We start from the raw sequence: 20,068 nt of genomic DNA, 5'->3' as shown, positions 1-20,068 counted from the left end.
TTAATATCTGCTAACACTTTTTTTTTTGATGCTCCCAACAGACATTCTAACTTTGCAACTACATCAACTAATTCTACTAGCCCTAACCTAACAGTCCACTAATACTTATACTCTACTCTAAACTCTTGCAAAGTTACTAATAGTTAGTAGAATGTCTAAAGTGGACCATCATAATAAGTGTAATCAAGCTTTCTTCCTTTTATCATTCTTGTTTGTCTTTTATCCACACATAGATGACCAATTGGCTGGCCTCAGGTCTTTTTTTCTTTATTTTTCAAACTCTTGTGTAGATTTTTGCTGTAGACCTTTACTTAAGTTCTCTTTTAGGCAGAAGAGTAAAGGCCGGTCTGAGAGATCTAATTTCAGATCCTCCTTTCTCAGTGGCCACAGGACCAGACATGTCTGCAGCCAGAATCCACCACTTAGTCCTCTGCAGAATGTGGCGTTTTAAAGCACACAGAACCTTGGTGGCATATTCACCAAAACACACATTTACTGTGTCTACCAGTGTTGGTTTACAATCTGAAATTATTACCAGATTGAAACCATAAATATGAGTATGCATGTGCTTTGAAGCTTTTAATCATTAATAATATTTATCTGGCTGTAGCCATGTGATCCCACACTAATTAAGGGCTGGTTCACACAGAACGGATTTTTTCCATTTAATTGTGCTACTTTTCCATTGTTTTTCTATGTAAACACAGGCTAGAAGGATGTGCTTGACTATTGCACTGGCGTCTTCTGCAGCAGCTGTGTTCGAAATCACCCCCTATTCCCTGCATTAGTCCACTAATATAGTCCACTTGAAGGAGTGAATGAAAACAAGTGAGTGAATTCAGACACTATAGTTTGCATAGTTTGTGCAAACTTGCTGTTTAATGGCAACTCCAGTAGTAATGAAAAGATTTATCTTGAACCTTGTCGTGGAAACTATGTATAATCCTTAATTAATAATTAAAAAGGAATTTATACCTGTATGATGTTACGCTGTACCCACATTGGACCAGCGGTTTGGAAAATGAATGGATGGATGATTCGGCTGCAGGCGCCATCTTCTGGCGATACGCGGCAATTTATTCGGCACGACACTCATAGTGCATCATGGGTATTCTCTAGCCATTAAGCTTACATCGGTTGTACACTCGTTATTGCGGTGCATTGTGGGATTGAATGACTGCACTCGATAATGTCCACTATGGTTTCAGACACCACTACAAATAGCTATCCCCTCAAATAGTGCCCTATTTCAGGGTATAGGGGGCGATTTCTGACACAGCCCCAGTCTCTACACCTTAAGCTTTTTTTTCCATTCTGCTGACCTGCGCCTTGCGTTTTCAACAGCAAAAACGCATTCTGTATGAGGGCCGGTTCACACAGAATACATTTTTGCTGTTAAAAACTCGAGATGCAGGTGAACGGAATGAAAAAAAGTGCAAGGTGTAGGGACACGTTTTTTAACTTTTTTAACTTGAGTGCCACGTTTTCAGAACGCCTGTCATGCGCAATGGTTAAAGATGTTCATCTAGCACGTATTTACACTTAAAAAACAATGGAAACACACGTTCTGTGTGAACAGCCCCTGAGATAAGAGCATCAGCTGTTTTTGACTACATGATATTGCAGCTTACAGTAATGCTCTGTTGTCAGTAAACTGCAACTGGTACTATTATAAAGAGTATAGATGATGCAGTTGTGTTGTCCGTGAACACATGTACACATAAACTCACTAAGCACTTCATAATGATTGAGCAGATGCAAGTGCAAATAGCTAAACAACATCAGTGTATATGATTGTATTTATTAAAATCATAAATGGATGCTCCCTTATTGGGACCTATCCATATCAGCCTGCAGTAAATGTGTCCTTGAAGTACCAGAAAAAGAGCTACTGTTTTGGGCACAAATGAAGCTATATTTGGACTTAGTGTAAATAGGAACTCTGTAATGATAACTGATGTGAAAGCATGTTTGTTTTCTTCAGTTTAATAAACTCCTAGGTCTGTTAGGGCCCACCCACTGTTTAAATAGTTAATTGGACAGGATGGGAAAGTTCATAGACTGTGAGTACTTAATTAGACCCCTCAGCAGGACTGTAACATACTCACACCCATTATTGTCATTAAGTGTTAATGACCTCTGTACAGGCAGATTCCCCATGAGTTTGACAAGTACTTGTTCTGTTTAAGTAGGAGACGCTTTCTGGGTTTTAGAAAATTGTCAGCTAAACTTTTTTTTACAGAGATTTTATAGTCTCATATTATTGGCAAGTCCTTGTCGGTGGCGAATAAGAAATATTGTCAATATACATTATACTTATTAGGCCTAAAGAAGCTGAATAACACGTTTTCGTAAAATGGCGCTCCACTATTTCTATTCCTTAGGGCTTCACTTCTGTGTGCCAGAAAAATATTAGTCATAGCTGGAATGTCCAGGCAACTTGCTTGTAGTTAAAGCAGGGAAAGCATTGAAGGGGAGGAGCATATGAGAGCAAATGTGTTTCAAAGATGGCCAGGCACTGCAGCATGTTCAGTCAAACATGGAGTTCAACAGATTCAAGAGAGACTAGATGAAGATTTGAGAACAGTGTTTGCGTACTGCACTAGTGAAGTAGAAGTTGCTGAACTGACCTTATTCAATGTTTCTTATATTGTCAGAAGTGGAAAAGGTTCTGAAAACTCCAACTATAAAAGCATTATTAGATTTAACTACATAGAAAATAAAAGCACTTGTCAACTTTTACCAGTCAACCTGCTGTAACTTGAAAAAGTGCCTACACTGTAAAAAAAAAAAAAAAAAAAAATTAAAAATCTGTAAAAAAAAAAAAAAAAGGATAATGCACTGGCAGAAAATTATCAGGACATTATCCAGTAATTTTATGGACATTTCCATTAACTCTAAAACACAATGCAATGAAGTTCAAAATTCAAGATCTAGGTAAAATTCCAATTTTAATATCAAATTAATACAGTACATTGTGGCCTATTTCTATGGATTTTGTGTATTTTAAGAAATTTGAGTGTATGTGCAAATGTTATCACTTTAAACTGCATGTTATGTATGAAAGGAAATAATAACAGTAATAATAATTAATATATATATAAAATACAACTCTACAACTGCTTTCAACCCAACCGATGTGTTAAAAATTTAATTAATAAATTATATATATATATATATATATATATATACTGTGTATGTATATTGTATTGCACCTTTAATGAAATTATTTATTAATTACATTATACATTTTGTTTTACAAAAGAGGATACAATTTTGGTAATGTAATCTGTATTTTGAAGTAAAATAGATGAAAATTTAAATCTAATAATTATAAGAAATAATCTTGTATGGTTCAGCAAACTGTTAAATTTTCCATATTGAACAAGAATAGCCATTTGTCTGAAAGGTGGACATCCTTTTATTTGAATTCCTTGGCTATTTTGCATATTTAGACTGCTCTAGTTGGCCTTTATGATATAGTATGTAGTCATATGCCTATTGTGTAGTAAAATAATATATAACAATAAGTCATACTCATAATAGAACCCTTCAAACAGTTCTGAAACAGGGTAAAGACTTAACTTAGTTTGTTCACTTTCATGACATTATACCCAGATCAAACAATATTTGAGATCTCTTTTCTGATGTTGCTTTTCAGATGTTGCTCAGCTTTTATTGTCGGCCATTTTGCAGAACTCTCCTTTTTCCACTGAGGTCTCCAGACTGATCTGCTGGTGCTGTATGTCGTTGGATTCCAGATGTGCTTAGCTCAGGCATCGTGTGATTGGCTGCGTGCTCAACCCAGTTTCCGCGTCTCAGATTTCTCCACATCCAGAGGCAGAGCAGAGGAGGTACATGGACCACAAAAAGCCTCATGTTAGAGTTTATCCACTGTACACCTGCCAGCTAGCTGCAACATGATCAGAACAAGACTATCATACCAGTGTGGCTGTCACAGCATGTAGCTAATGCAGTCAGACACAAGTGTGAAAACCAAATGTAAACAATGTAGGTTCACAGGTAAACTAGGAAGGGGGTCAAAAGACAACTTGAACGAGAGAACCCAAATTTATTTAGTGTTTTATTTTTGGCATTGTATGTGTATATAGCACTCGTATTCAAAGGGACTTGAGCTGGTGCTTCCCCTGAGGAGAGTTCCTAAAGATCTGCCATTCTTAAAGGTGGAGGAGACACGCCCAAGTAAGGCATTCTCAGTGAAGCATGCATTTAAACAACCTACCTTCTCATTGACTGTAGGTGGTGCTGGCATAGAGTAGCAAGACTTGAACACTCTCAGTCTTCACTTATATATATTACATTACATTACATTATATATTTTTTGTGACACATATGTTAGTGATGTTTCTTTGTGATAGTGAGAAAAAGTCCAAAATATAAAAATCTCCATCTCCATCAATGGCATGTAACATGCTCCACTGTATTTCATTCAACAGATCATGAATATATCCCATCTGTATTATCTAATGACATATTATTATAGATACATTACCGTTAAAAAGTCTGGGGTTGGTACACTGTAAAAAAAATAATTGTTGGTTTAACTTAAAAAAGTAAGTTACCTGGTTGCCTTAAAATTTTGAGTTCATTGAAATTAAAAATTTGAGTTAATACAATGAAGGTGAATGGTTTAATCAACTCAAAATATTATGTTACCTGAACCACATTAATTATCTAAGTTGATTTGACAAAAGAAAAAATGTTGTGATGATAAATCATGAAAATATTTTTTACAATGTAAAAGTTTTTGAAAGAAGTCTCCTATGCTCACCAAAAAAAAAAAAAACAGTAATATTGAGAAATATTACTACAATTTAAAATAACATTTCAGCATTTACTCCAGTCTTCAGTGTCACATGATCCTTCAGAAATCATTCTAATATAAAGATTTGCTGCTCAAAAAACATTTCTGATCAATGTTAAAAAAGTTGTGCTGCTTCACATTTTTGTGGATTATTTGAAAAAACACCCCAAAAAAGTTCAAAAGAACAGCTTTTATAAATAGAAATCTTTTGTAACATTATAAATATCTATACTGTCACTTTTGATTATTTGAATGCATTCGTGCTGAATTAAAGTATTTTTAAAAAATCCTACTGACCCCAAACCTTTGAATGGTATTGAATGTAAAATATCTATACATTATGTAATAATTTATACTATATTATTTTTTACGTTTATTATTAAATCATATGTCTATATCATTTTCTTAAAATGAATCGATCCAGTCCTGGATGCTGATTGGTCAATACAGCATTCTAACTTAATGCTGTTAAATTGTTATTGTTTGCATGGCACAGACTTTATAATGTAAAATGAAAAAAATAAATGTACCTCAAACAGCAAAACATGGCACTACCACTATGGGCTCAATTCCCAGATTATGTCTCTTTTGATACAAGCATCTGTCAAATGCGTGTTTGTAGTATACATTTTTTAAAGCAATACTTATTGCTTATACATAGTGTAAATATTGTAACTGATTTATAGTGAGTCTAATGGATTGTAGCTTATGGATACACAGGCACTGTGGGTGAGCTGCAGGAGTGCTAGTCTGCTGGTGTGGCACGTGAATTATCCTATCTTTGAGAAAGCACTGCTAGACAGTAGGTTATTAAGGAGGAGGAGCACACACTCCCATAATTTAGAACTCATTTGACTGAGAAGAGCACACACTCGCACAGAGAGAAAGAAAGTAGACTGAGGTTTTGAAATTACAGGCTGTGCTCCAAGGCTGATATCCTTTTTCCTTACTTTGGACTCTGTGGTGATGACCTTTCCATATGAAAAGAGAGAAAAATTTACAGCAAAAATGAACAGAATGAATCCTACTGTGTACACATCAGTGCTACATTTTTGCTTTTTTAACGACTAATGTTAAGTTGATCTTCTACAGGTCCGTCCATCATTAGATATTTGTTAGTTGCCCCTGCTGAAACAACCATCATAGCTGGTCACCATTAAAATCGAACTTGAATATGCTTTTTAACACCCTCGTCATCTTAAAACTAGATCCAGCATTCTTCATCTGTGAGATAAGTCAAAAACGTAGCCTTCTCGAAAGAGAGAAGAAGAGAGAATCAAAGCTGGGAACCACCCTTGTTTCTGCCTAACACATAGTTAGTTTTATTCCGTGTCCACATGACTCAAAGTCTGGTCAGCAAAGGCATAATAAGAGGTATAAAAATACACAAGCACAATGTCACAGGGGTGCACAGCCAGTTAAATTGGTAGATGGGTCTGCAGTGGTTTGAGAATATAGGCCTAACATATAATACCTTTTAAGATCAGCAAAGGAGTTGTCCAGCTCAAGGACCATATAGCAGATTGAAATGAAATATAATTGAATCTAATAATATATCTATTATTATTATATTTTATTATAAATATTAATGTATGAATATATTTTTTGTTGTCGATCAAATAAAATGTCCTGCACAAAATTATTTTATTTTATTTTATTTTACATGCAAAATAAATCTTCAGTATTTCAAAGTGGTTAATATCACTGTATAATTGTAATTTTTGTTGTTTAGGTAGGCCAAATAAAATATCCTGCACAAAGTATATTGGGTTTTTATTTTAATTTATTTATTTTTTTACATGCAAAATAAATATTCAATTATTATTATATTGTTCAATAATTATTATATATCTTTTGTCATTAAGGAAGGTCAAATAAAATGTCCTGCACAAAAGTATATTGAGTTTTATATTTTATTATTTTTATTATTTATTTTATTTTATTTTATTTTACATGCAAAATAAATATATTCAATTATTATTATATTGTTCAATAATTATTATATAATTTTTGTCATTTCGGTAGGTCAAATAAAATGTCCTGCACAAAAGTATATTGCGTTTTATATTTTATTTTATTATTTATTTTTTATTTTTTATTTTAAATGCAAAATAAATATATTCAATTATTATTATATTGTTCAATAATTATTATATAATTTTTGTCATTTAGGAAGGTCACATAAAATGTCCTGCACAAAAGTATATTGAGTTTTATATTTTAATATTTTTATTATTTATTTTATTTTATTTTATTTTACATGCAAAATAAATATATTCAATTATTATTATATTGTTCAATAATTATTATATTATTTTTGTCATTTAGGTAGGTCAAATAAAATGTCCTGCACAAAAGTATATTGCGTTTTATATTTTATTTTATTTTATTTTACATGCAAAATAAATATTCAATTATTATTATATTGTTCCATAATTATTATATAATTTTTGTCATTTAGGTAGGTCAAATAAAATGTCCTGCACAAAAGTATATTTTATTTTATTTTATTTTATTTTTTTTATTGTTGTTTAGGTAGGTCAAATAAAATGTCCTGCACAAAAGTATATTGAGTTTTATTTTTTATTTTATTTTATTTTATTTTTTACATGCAAAATAAATATTATTTCAGTGGTTAATATCGCTGTATAAATATATTTTTTGTTTTTTAGGTAGGTCAAATAAAATGTCCTGCACAAAGTATATATTTTTTTTATTTCATTTATTATTTTTAGTTATTTATTTATTTATTTGATAATCACATAAGTTTACTGATAAATAGTTTATAGGAACTGAGACTATATCTGCAATTTTAGAGATTCACTGATATCACTAAATCACCCTTAAATATATACTACACTGTTTCATGTATATGCATGCATGCAAAGTAAATCTTCAATATATCTTAAATCTTAAAATATCTTCAATAATGCAGATAATAAGTAAAGACCATAATGTTAGTTGGTTAATACAAGCTTAGGACTGTATTTGATCAGGCCCAAGCCAAGCTGAATCCTGCAAGTGAGTGGGTCATTAAATGGTTAAGCTAAACAGTCTCAGCAAAAGCGAACGGTGAAATCTTTTCCATATAACAGTGCACATGAGGAATAGTTTAAGTGGGTCCAGCTGTCTGGACTCCCTCACTCTCTCTCTCTTTCTCCCACCTCCCTTCTCCTCTAACTCTGCAAGAGGGCAAATATGGTGCAGTATATCATCACACATCTGGGAAACTCACTCTTGGTCTGCTGCAGCAAGACAAAGCTGTGAGCTGAAAGTTTTTTTGTTCTCAATAACACTAACAGCAAAAGAAGACAAACGTGTTAAAATGTCAAAAAGCACAGGAAGTTGAGTATTGCTAGCTTTCCTGCCAGCTTCACCAGGCACCAATATACCACTCTGTAAACACACACAATTACAGCTCTTTGGTACTGTGGTCTCCAGCAGTGTGGGAAGCAAAGAAAACGTGAATGCCAATGATAGAACGCAGCGATTTTTACAATGCCTTCAGTTCATTGGCTTCCTCACAGCTGTCCGTCAAGAGTGAAGGGGAGGGAACCGTTTATTAGGGCTCCGCCTTGATCTGAAATGAGAGAAAGAAAAACGGTTTTATTCGCAAATGTCATGCATCTGAAATCTGATATAAAGAAATAAATTAATAAGCTCTTGCAAAGAAAAGATTCCGATTGGTTCATTCCAAAAGAGGAGAATGGAACTTCTTTTCCAATATGGAAAATGTGGCTGCCCAGCTGACTTCACATTCCACATACAGTATGATGTTCTCCAACACAAATTCCTTTCTCTTTAACTATTTTAACTGTCAAGCAAGCAAGTCTCATTCTTTCGTATTTTGTATCGATATGAAAGATGAGCTAGCGAATACAGTTTATATTATGCATTCAGAAGTGACCAGATCATCAGACCTTTAGAGCCCAGAAGTCCTCAGTTCTCTCCCTGATCCACACCCCAAACCCCCACACACATCCTGAGCTCAGATGGAAACAGCAGGAGAAACTGCTGCAAACACACCATTCAAAATGGCATAGATAGATAGATAGATGAGGATATATAATTGGATAATTGATTACAGTTACTGTATCTAGTTTGTGGATTTGGTGAAAACGTAGCGCTGTCAGCCACCTGTTTACAATTAGACTCCCACCTCTCAAACAAAACTCTTCCTAACTAGTTTACCTTTAACTGCCACTGAATCTCTGATAAAATTATCACTAGTCCTCAGGCACAATCCAACACCCTTTTAAAATGGTGCAGAGGTGAAAGAGTATATGAGGATCTCTAACAAAAGTCTAAAACACAAGACCTTAAGTCAGTCTAGATGTGTTTTAGATGCATTTTATTTATGTTTATTTTTGAACTAGCAATTTTTCCAGTACGTCTTTTTTTTTGATACAGATATATTCCTGCAAATAATCTTTTGGTAATTATTTTTGTGACTAAATTTTTGAGGTTTTGAAACTTCCCAGCTAACAGAGAACGTTCTCTCAAAAGTTATGAACAAACGTTCTTGCAGTAACATTAATAGAACATTCGCTAAAGTTATCTGGTCTTTAATAATGTTTGCAAAACCACACAAAAACATCACTTATACATAATTCATGGAACGTTTTTTTTTTGTTTTGTTTCTGAAACATTTTAGTTGGGTGTTCGTTTAATGTTTTTTAAATGTTACTACTTGTCTCAGAATGTTCAGAGGACATTCAAAAGTAACGTTCTCAAAATGTTTGCAAAATGATAAAATTAAATGAGGGTTAGTCCACCCAAAAATGAAAATCCTGTCATTAATTACTCACACTCATGTCGTTCCACACCCGTAAGACCTTCGTTCATCTTCAGAACGCAAATTAAGATATTTTTGATGAAATCCGAGAGCTCTCTCAGCAATATAACCACCACTTTAAAGGTCCAGAAAGGTATTAAAGACACTATGTTCTACGTCAGAACGCTGACTCATTATTGGCCGGCTCCTGCATCAGCATCACACATATGCGTTGTGCTACTCACATGTGCAGCGTCAGCCAGTAACGAGCATTCTGACGTAGAAGCGCTAGACGTAAAAAGCGTATGAGAATGACACAGAAGAGAAGATATTGTTGAATAAAGTCATTATTTTTGTTTCGTTTTTGCGCACAAAAAGTATTCTTGTCGTTTCATAAAATGAAGATTGAACCGCTGCAGTCACGTCGACTGTTTTAACGATGTCTTTAATACCTTTCTGGACCTTGACAGTGGTGGTTAAATTGCAGGAGTCAGAGAGCTCTCGGATTTCATCAAAAAATATCTTAATTTGTGTTCTGAAGATGAACGAAGGTCTTACGGGTGTGGAACGACATGAGGGTGAGTAATTAATGACAGATTTTTTTTATTTTTGGGTGAACTAACCCTTTAACGTTTGTATAACCAAGAAAAAGCATTTTTAAACATTAAAATAAACTAGATATTCAGGGAACATTCAGAAATAATGTTTTCATAACTTAATGGGAACGTTAGAACATAAAGGCCCGGTTTCACAGACAGGGCTTAGATTAAGCCAGGATTAGGCCTAATCTTAGTTCAGTTAGGACATTTAAGTGGCTTTTGTAATATTTTTCCTTAGAAAAAAAAAACATTACTGTGTGTGTGCATCTTCAGACAAAACAATGGCACTGACATAGTTTCAGATATGTCAGTACAAGTTGCTTTCATTTAAAACAGTTCAAACATGCATTTTAGTCTGGGACTATGCTTAAGCTTTGTCTGTGAAACCAGGGGAAAATGTTAGAATAACACTTTGTTGTTGTCATGTTGCCAAAATGACAAAAATTTCATCTTCATGAATCACTTCATGATGAGACTTCCTATCATGTCACTGTAAACACACATAAACACATTCATGTCTATATTATTGCACTGAACACAAAGTCTATCAAGGTCAGTAAAGCTATATTTACAACTGAGTTGAAGGATAAACTAATAGTGTTGAATTTGAATCTTGTATAGTTATATGTGTTTGACTTATTTTTCATGACAGAAGTCAAATGACTGTTTCATTGTTTTGTTTTGGTTTTTAGGGTCACTCCCTCCTGCCCGTAAAGTGATTTTTCCACATGCCGTATCACTTTTTCCATGGTGTCAGTGTTTGGGGGGAAGACTACTCAGCACACAGTGTTGGTCACTCTCAAAGACCGAAGCAGATAATTCTCTCCGTCCTTCTCCACTTTCAGTGAGTTTATAAGCAACATATGTGACCCTTCAAACTCCTCCTTTTTTGTCTCTCATGCTTTTTTTCCTCCTGGTCTTTCCTCCCTCTTCAGCTCAGCTCGTCTGTTGCTGAAATAAAATCTAAACATTTATCTAGTTTGATAAAACAGAGTTTTCGTTCAAATATGCTGCACTTACTCACTTACAGTTTCCTGCAGATCTGTCCTATTTAAATCAGTTAATATGATGCATAGTATTTAAAAAGCAATAATAATGCAATCAATGACTTTTTTGAAATATGTTCTTTGCATTTGCTCATTAAAATCATAAGGGATATGAGGATTTTTACTACTAAAACAATTCCCCACAGTGAGTTGTATACTTGAGAGTGCTTTGGGGAAAGATGATAGGTGGAAATCAGTGGTTGTTTATGGTATGATTACTTGAAAAGCATGCCATGACATTCTCAGATCACATAAACCTTTGGTTAGTGGAACAATTTGGAGCCAGTGAGAGCTGTGAGGATTGATGGACTGTCCTGTTGAGCTGTTTAGGTATGAGGAAGGAGAAGAGAGTTTAACTGCAAAGATGGAGCATGAGTGAATCAGATTAAAGCGCAAGAGTTTTTTTTTTTTTTGGAAAGAGTAGTCCAAAATGTTTTGAGTGTTTAACAACTATTAACTTAGTTGGTTAGTTAGTTGTAAATTCAATCCCAGGGTGAAGGAACTCATATCTTAGGGCCATAAAAAGCCCTAAAGACACCTGGAAGACATTATATCCGTGAGGAAACATATGGAGGGCACACAAGTTTTGAAGAGGCACAGCTCCATTTTTTTCCACACTGGTGGCTTAAAGGTATTGAAGAGTCTGTGGGAGGTCTCTTTAGCCTGGTACATGACATCATCAAGATGTTTGTGATGTCATAAGTCACCAAAGACGACCAAAATGATTAGATAAGCTACTAAGTTAACATGATAAATTTAATACAAAATAGGCTGTCTAAAATATCTAAAAAAATAAAAAAAAGTTCACTGGGGTTCTAATATAAAACCCTGTGGTTCGAGACTCAGTTTTAAAGGGGCGGTTGATTATAATTTCACTTTTTTAACTTTACTTAGTGTGTAATGTTTTTTTTAGAGCATAAACAACATCTGCAAAGTTACAATGCTCAAAGTTCAATGCAAAGGGAGATATTTTCTTTTAAAGAATTTGCTGTTTAAGGACTACAACAAACAGCTGGTAGGGACTACAGTGAGCTTCTTCCCGGGTTAGTGACATCACTAACCCTAAAATTTTCATAAACCCCGCCCCCGAGAACACGCAACAGTCATGTTGGGCTGCTTTAGAGAAGAGGAAGAGTTGTAGTAGAGTGTTGTTACCATACCGTCATTTTATGCCGGACTGCTTCACAAACGAGGGTCAATTCAAAGCTGGATTTGCACAAAAGATTAACATGACGGCACATGCTAGTCGATGAGTTGAATCAACTCCACAGCAACTACATAAATTTATCCACTAACCATTCAGAAACATCCAGTTTCATTCTAAAAGTTGTAACTTCTTCCTGAGTCTCTCCATCAGTGTCGACTCCAGTTTGAACAATGTAAGGCTGAACACCGTTACTGACAATCCTCATTTTGGCTGCGTGAGATTCTCCAGCTTTGTTGTTGTTGAGCAACCCAAGTGTGAGCTGTTAAAGCTCCTCCCTCTTTTGGAAAGCAGGCCAGGAGCAGCAGCTCATTTGCATTTAAAGGGACACACACAAAAACAGTGTGTTTTTGCTCACAGCCAAATAGGGGCAAATTTGACAAGCTATAATAAATGATCTGTGGGGTATTTTGAGCTGAAACTTCACAGACACATTCTGGGGACACCAGAGACTTATATTACATCTTGTAAAAGGGGCATTATAGGTCCCCTTTAAAGAACCATTTATGTGAAAAAGGTTCTAAGGAGAAATGTCTTAAATGATTGCGTAATACTTTCATGTTTAATAGGTTATTTGAATTTTTCTAGTGATAAAGTATGTTTGAGCTGATTAATTCATAAAATTTAATAAAACATAAAAAATGAATTAGTAATTAGTTAAAACTAAATCCATAAAATGATCCCATGATGAAACCCCTAAAAGGTTATATGAAGTGTCTGACGGAACCCTTTAAGGTTCTATATAGAACCTTTTCTTTTAAGAGTGCGTAAAGAAATTGCCCCTACATTTTCTTAAAATGAAGTTTTGTTTCTCTGTTTCTTCTCCATTCGGTTACATTCAGAGGTCTGGTTGATGATGCCAGAAATTCCAGCTTGGAGAACTGCAGACGAATTTATTTTTTCCAGCTTCCTTTGTCTCGTCCCTCCCCCTTTCTTCTCCATAAGCTCTCGCAGTGGAAAATCACAGTCACAGTTAATGTGAGATGCAGTTTCTTGTGCTTAACATCTCTCGGCCCTCTTAAATGGAAAGAGAGGCAGTCACCAGTAAATAGCTCAATAATAGCACACATTTGCTGTTTTAACATTGCAGTGCTTGTTGCTTGTTGAGTTGAGCTTCATATATCATATATTTAATGCATCGTTCTGGAGAGGTGTAGATACAGATACATCTAAAACATGGAAACATCTCTTTGCACATTTGAAAGTTTTGAATGTAGGATGGAAGTTTTTTTTGAACTCTGTAACTATAAGCCCCTCCCTCAGTGATTGGGCTGCCCATGAAATAGCTAAAGCATGAGTACATTCTCACTGGCCTTTCTCCAGCGTGAAACCGCTGCATCTGGTAGAAATCTCCTGTCCTTTCTCTCGGTTCTTTTTGCCTCTCCCTCTCTCTGTCGTTTGCTCTCTCTAAACAAAGAAAAACAGACGATTCATGTGAGAAGAAGCAAGCAACAGAATTTTACAGTCTCTTAAGCAAAGATTCATGTTCATCACGTTGCATATAAAGCAGCATGCACATATTGTAATGGAGGTTGAACTGTAAACATGCATTAATGCTTTGTTGTAGAGAAACATTGAGCAGACTATGAAACATGCAACAGTAGTGGCCAAAAGTGATGTCTAGCCTTGGAAAATTTACCCTTTAATCAAATATTATTAAAGATTTTCTAAGCATATTGCGTAGTTGTTCTTGGAGTCAGTGGTTTTATTAGTGATAATGCTATGAAACATGCCAAATTGTGCGGACATATTTTTGGGCCATGGCTGTTATACAAAGAAATTATGAACACATGCAAAAACAAGAGAGAACCAACAAAATATTGATAACTGATTATGTTGTAGTCAGCTTTTCCCTGTGAACTTTTTTCTATGCTATTTTTTGCATAGTAAAATAAAACCTGTAGCTTTAGTTTGGCTTTTTTTGCCAAATAATTTTGTCAGATAAATACCTTAACCAAGTTTCATGATTTGTTCTTGCCTCATATTTTAAATATTTTAGAAAAATAATAATAAATATTTTTCTCATCTAACTTGTAGGGTCATTAAAAACAAATATCCCCTCTGGACTTCACTTTTGGCCACTACTGCATAACAAAAAAATTAAAGGATTAGTTCACTTTTAATTAAAACTTCCTGATAATTTACTCACCCCCATGTCATCCAAGATGTTCATGTCTTTCTTTCTTCAGTCGAAAAGAAATGAAGGTTTTTGAGGAAAACATTCCAGGATTTTTCTGCATATAGTGGACTTCAATTGGGACCAACAGACTGAAGGTCCAAATTGCAGTTTCAGTGCAGCTTCAAAGGGCTCTACACGATCCCAGACAAGGAATAAGGGTCTTAACTAGTGAAACTATCGGTCATTTTCTAAAAAAATAAATAAATTTTATATACTTATATATACATTTTCTTTTTAGGAAAATGACCGATCATTTTGCTAGATAAGACCCTTATTCCTCGTCTGGGATCGTGTAGAGCCCTTTGAAGCTGCACATTTGGACCTTCAGCCTGTTGGTCCCCATTGAAGTCCACTATATGGAAAAAAATCCTGGAATGTTTTCCTCAAAATTTTTAATTTCGACTGAAGAAAGAAAGACAAACATCTGACATGGGGGTGAGTAAATTATCAGGAAATTTTAATTCTGAAGTGAACTAATCCTTTTAAGTAAAAAATATTCAGTTCTCTTTCTGTTCACTTTATTCTAGTATTTGAATCTTTTGTTCCTTTATAGTAATATACTGTAGGTTGGCTTTTCGATTTGATCTATTATAGTCTAGCCCTGGAATTTATAGTGCACTTGCCAGGTCACAAAAAATTTGAAAGGAATACTTTTCATTCTTTTGTAATTTTTTCCATTCTTTTTAACCCACAAAAACTAAATAAAGATGGAAAAAAAAGACATAAGACAGATGTATTTTCCAGCAGAATCACTATAAATTCTCTGCATATGGTCGGAATGAAATCATAAAGAATTAAATGTAAAATAGGATTATATCTGGAATATTTTGTCAGTGTCTTCCATGTTGAATATATCACTTAAATTTGAGAATGGATACGTATGGGCTTGCCCCTCTCTCTCTACTGCTTGAAGAAAAGCTTAACAAGTTCATGGGTGTGTCTCTCAGTTTCATTGCTGCTTTTTCACCAGATGATTTCTTTTAGTTATACTGTAGAGGAGGTGCATTTTCCCCTTTTTAACTCACAGGAAATCCTTCACATATACATGTAAACTATATTTGAACTCTTTAAAGTATGTACATGTATTTTTAATGTTCTCCACTTAGAGACTTAAAAGGAAAACAATAATCCATAAACCCAAATTCTCCTTTCAGTGCACATTAACATTTAAGGCCATTGTTTAATGGAGTTTAGATTAAATTTAAGTGGACAGACGCTTTGGAAAGTGAATATTAATGCTTGTGTTTAAAGACGTTCTGCTGATTTGAGCTTCATGTATCTCAGACATCCACAATCTCCACCAGAAATCAGAATAACTGGGTGTTTCTAAATCAATACAGTTCTTGTACAACACTGTGATTAAACCATAGTACAAAAAAGAATAATTGTAACATATTTGAAAACAGATTATTTAGACTTTCAGTTCTGATTTTATGAGCCGCATTCAAAGCCATTGTAAATTGACTATAAATGCATAGTTGTGCGCACATATTCTGTATAAAAGGAATAGTTCCCCAAAAATAAAATTTGAAGCATGTACTGAAGCATGGAATGGGTATTGAAGCTTTCATGTTTCAAAATGGATGTAAAAGCACCATAAACATACCATGAAAGACTTGTGGTGTATATGTATATATAATATCATACTATACCCGCAAGTCTTTAAAGATACTTTTCTGGAGGAAAAGTTTGTGGAATTCTGAAAACTTATATTTATGTATATGTATAGTCTTCTTAAGCTGTGTGCTAATTTAATTATTTTAATAAATGAAATTTGCTTTGTCGTGCCTTAAAACACTCCATACCCAGCCTTATTTGGCTTATTATTACATTAAATCTCCATATCTGTCCATTATAAGCAATATTTTTTGTTAATAAAGGCCATTGTATTTCTTTTAGCCTCATTATTTTTCCATTATGTTCGCTGTTATAAATTGCCAACTTGCTAACTCTCTTTAAACGTCTGTCTCTTTGCATTTTATTGAGGATAGGTTGGTTCAAACGGGCCTCTGTGTGAAAGGAATTGAAGTGTTGTATTTCCTGGGAGGTATATGGGGGGAGATGAGAGTGAAGGTTAGTATGAGTCAAGAATGGGAACCCTCAGGTCATGAGCTGTGCTTTTCTTTGTGTGTGTGTGTGTGTGTGTGTGTGTGTGTGTGTGTGGAGGGTTGGAAGACACAGGACAGGCCAGGACTGGTGCAGCTGCAGTCTGCACAGACTCAAATTACACTCACACTTATATTCTTTTCTTTCTCCCTCTTGCTTTTCTGCACTTTTAACTTTTAGATTTACTTTTTTAAAAGTAACATAATCATGACTGATCAGGTATGGAAAAATACATCCTTCATCAGTGTAAATATTCATTCTTATATAATTTATAACAGCTTTTGTCCTCCTCACTATTTAAAGCTGAATGATCAACCATATTTCAACTCTTAGGGCCGGTTCACACAGAATGCATTTTTGCTGTTAAAAACGTGAGACGCAGATCAGTGGAACGACCAAAAGGGCGAGGTCTAGAGACACATTTTTTAAATATTGAACTTCTTTTAACTTGAGTGCCACGTTTTTAGAATGGCGTCATGCATGAAATGATGCAAAAAGATGCGAGCGCAGCAGTTAAAGATGTCCGTCTGGAACGTTTACAACAATGAAAAAGTAGTGAAGTGGAATTGAAAAATGCGTTCTGTGTGAACGGCTCCTTACAAGCACAATCCATAACATCTACAACCCACAGCCAATTAGTGGTAGTACAACAAAAACCTTCAAACAATTATACAGTTCTCATTCACTTCCACCTCTACCTCCACCCATATAATTTTAATGGGAAGTTACATCAGTTCCAAAATCTGTATCATTTAATATATATAGTATTACAGTGGATCATTTAGTTGTATGTAGAATTTGAATGTAAATATTCTTCCCTCATTTGAATTATTTACTAAATGCTGTTACATTCTAAGTATGAAGCATTGGTTGTAAAAGAAGAAGCGTTTTAGGTGAGTGTCACCTCGTGGCCATGTGTCGAGTGTGGTTAAATTAGGGTCCTGTCTGGGGTGCTCTTTATAGGGAACACCTGCCACTCCTGCTGAGACTTCAGTGGATGTGCTCAGCACATTGCCTAAGCAACATGTTCAAATGCCATCCATCCCACCTACATTTAGTAAGATCTTTTTGTTTATTGCATTTACTTTACTGGAGTTTATTAAAGGTATTGGTTTATTTGAAATCCCCAGATTTGCGAAATTAAAGTTCTTTCATATTATAAAGATCTGAGGCTCTACTGTTTATACTTCAATTCTGTTATAAGAGATTTCACAATAATTCCATAGAAGAACCATTTATGTTTCCCCTAAGAACTTAAAGGATTAGTTCACTTCAGAATTAAAATTTTGTGATAATTTACTCACCCCCATGTCATCCAAGATGTTTGTCTTTCTTTCTTCAGTTGAAAAGAAATTAAGGTTTTTGAGGAAAACATTCCAGGATTTTTCTCCATATAGTGGACTTCACTGGGGTTCAACAGATTGAAGGTCCAAATGTCAGTTTCAGTGCAGCTTCAAAGGGCTCTACACGATCCCAGACGAGGAATGAGGGTCTTGTCTAGCGAAACAATCAGTCATTTTCTAAAAAAATAAAAATGTATGTACTTTTTAACTACAAATGCTCATCTTGCACTGCTCTGCGATGCGCCATGCATTACATAATCATGTTGGAAACTGCGGTACCTCCGCCTACATCACTGGATCGGTACTTCCGCCTACGTCACGTATGACCTTTCCAATGTGATTACGTCATGTGTGGCGCATCGCAGAGCAATGCATGACAAGCATTTGTGGTTAATAAGTATATCATTTTTATTTTTTTTAGAAAATGACCGATTGTTTCCCTAGATAAGACCCTTATTCCTCAGCTGGGATCGTGTAGAGCCCTTTGAAACTGCAATTTGGACCTTCAACCCGTTGAACCCTGTTGAAGTCTACTATTTGGAGAAAAATCCTGGAATGTTTTCCTCAAAAACCCTCATTTCTTTTCGACTGAAGAAAGAAAGACATGAACATCTTGGATGACATGGGGGTGAGTAAATTATCAGGAAATTTTAATTCTGAAGTGAACTAATCCTTTAGAAGAACCATTTTCTCAGGGGCCATTTACACAACACAGTTTTCAACTATAAACGGAAAACTTTTTATGCGTTTTGGCCATTCATTTACATGACAACAGCATTTTGGTGGCCTGGAAATGCAAACTGAAAATGGGATTCAAAGTGCAAGTTTTTGAAAATGATACCATTATCATCTCTGTGTAAACTACAAAAATGTGAATTTGTGAAAGCTGTGACGTCATGTGCATGCGTATTACGTGTTCAGTCTATAGACGCGTAGTTTCTTTACAAAGTGACATCGCCAACTACTGGCCTGGCATGTTTAATACAGCATTTTTAGTCGTTTTCGCTGATCCGCATAGTTTTGACAACTTTGTTGTCTGTACAAAGGAAAAACTTTTCTGTTTTTAGTACATTGTTGTTGTACAAACGTACCCTTAGCGGGAAGGACATTTTCATAGTCTAAAGAGCTTTTTTTTTCTTTCTTTTCTGCAATGGAAAGGTTCTAGATGTTAAAGCATTTAAGCACCTTTATAAAAGGTCCTTAATCGATATAAAAATTGTAAAAACGTACAAGAAAAAATGAAAGAAAAAAGAAAATATGTGAATAGTAAACGAATCTGGTTACACTTTATTTCGATGGTCCACTTTAGACATTCTACTTACTCTAAATAACTTTGCAACTACATGTCAACTGTCAAATGTGTTACCAAGGATCTTTATTTTGTTTTGGTCAAAAGATCAAGCCCTTTTTACTCTAATAATGAGGTATTTTGTTCAACGCATAAATCAAGTTTCCTAAAACTGTTATTTTATATATGTTTCTATTTTAGCCAAACAACAGTAGACGTATTGAGATGACAGACTCTTAAACTCTAAGCTTCTTTAATGGGCTGTTGCTTGTGTGTTTCCTTACAGCGGAGCATCAGAGTGCTGATGGGCTTTTTCAGGGTGATTAACAGCTGACAGATTTGGTGGTTGCATGCTGAAGGAATTCAGCTGCTTGTCAGTTCAAAAAAGGCTTTAGCTATAGTCACTGTTTCTCACAGATGCATGCATGAAGCAGATGCTTTGCACCGCACACATGCAGGTTAAGAAAATGTCTGAGCTTTAGCCGGTGTGTGTCTGACTGTCAGTGGGTTGTGCGGGACGTTTAGTTTAGCCCCTACCAGGCAGGATAAGCCGTACTGAGCTGGAATCAAAGTGGTTTCCTCTGCTTGTCCCAGGGGCAGTTAGATAAACACGCTCATACGCTGGCCTAAGACCCAGATCTCTTCTTCGCAAGTTCACAACATGGACGCTGTGTTTTCTCTCGTCTGATCTTCATGTGTGATCA

General features: G+C 35.0%; 1 long non-coding RNA gene across 4 annotated transcripts in view; it reads left to right on the top strand.

Moving 5' to 3' along the window:
• LOC127501266 (uncharacterized) overlaps window positions 1-20,068 on the top strand; it is a 33,532-nt gene that overhangs the window by 5,865 nt on the left and 7,599 nt on the right. For 3 of the 4 annotated variants that reach the window (XR_007926571.1, XR_007926573.1, XR_007926570.1), the window contains exons 5-6: window positions 3,662-3,854; window positions 10,891-11,042. This is a non-coding gene — a long non-coding RNA (uncharacterized LOC127501266). The remainder of the gene's footprint in view (window positions 1-3,661; window positions 3,855-10,890; window positions 11,043-20,068) is intronic. The other variant, XR_007926572.1, reaches the window with a different exon arrangement.

This window comes from Ctenopharyngodon idella, chromosome 19, assembly GCF_019924925.1.
Source record: "Ctenopharyngodon idella isolate HZGC_01 chromosome 19, HZGC01, whole genome shotgun sequence".
NCBI lineage: Eukaryota > Metazoa > Chordata > Actinopteri > Cypriniformes > Xenocyprididae > Ctenopharyngodon > Ctenopharyngodon idella.
The sequence above is the reverse complement of the archived record's forward strand: the minus strand, read 5'-3'. Positions and strand labels throughout refer to the sequence as shown.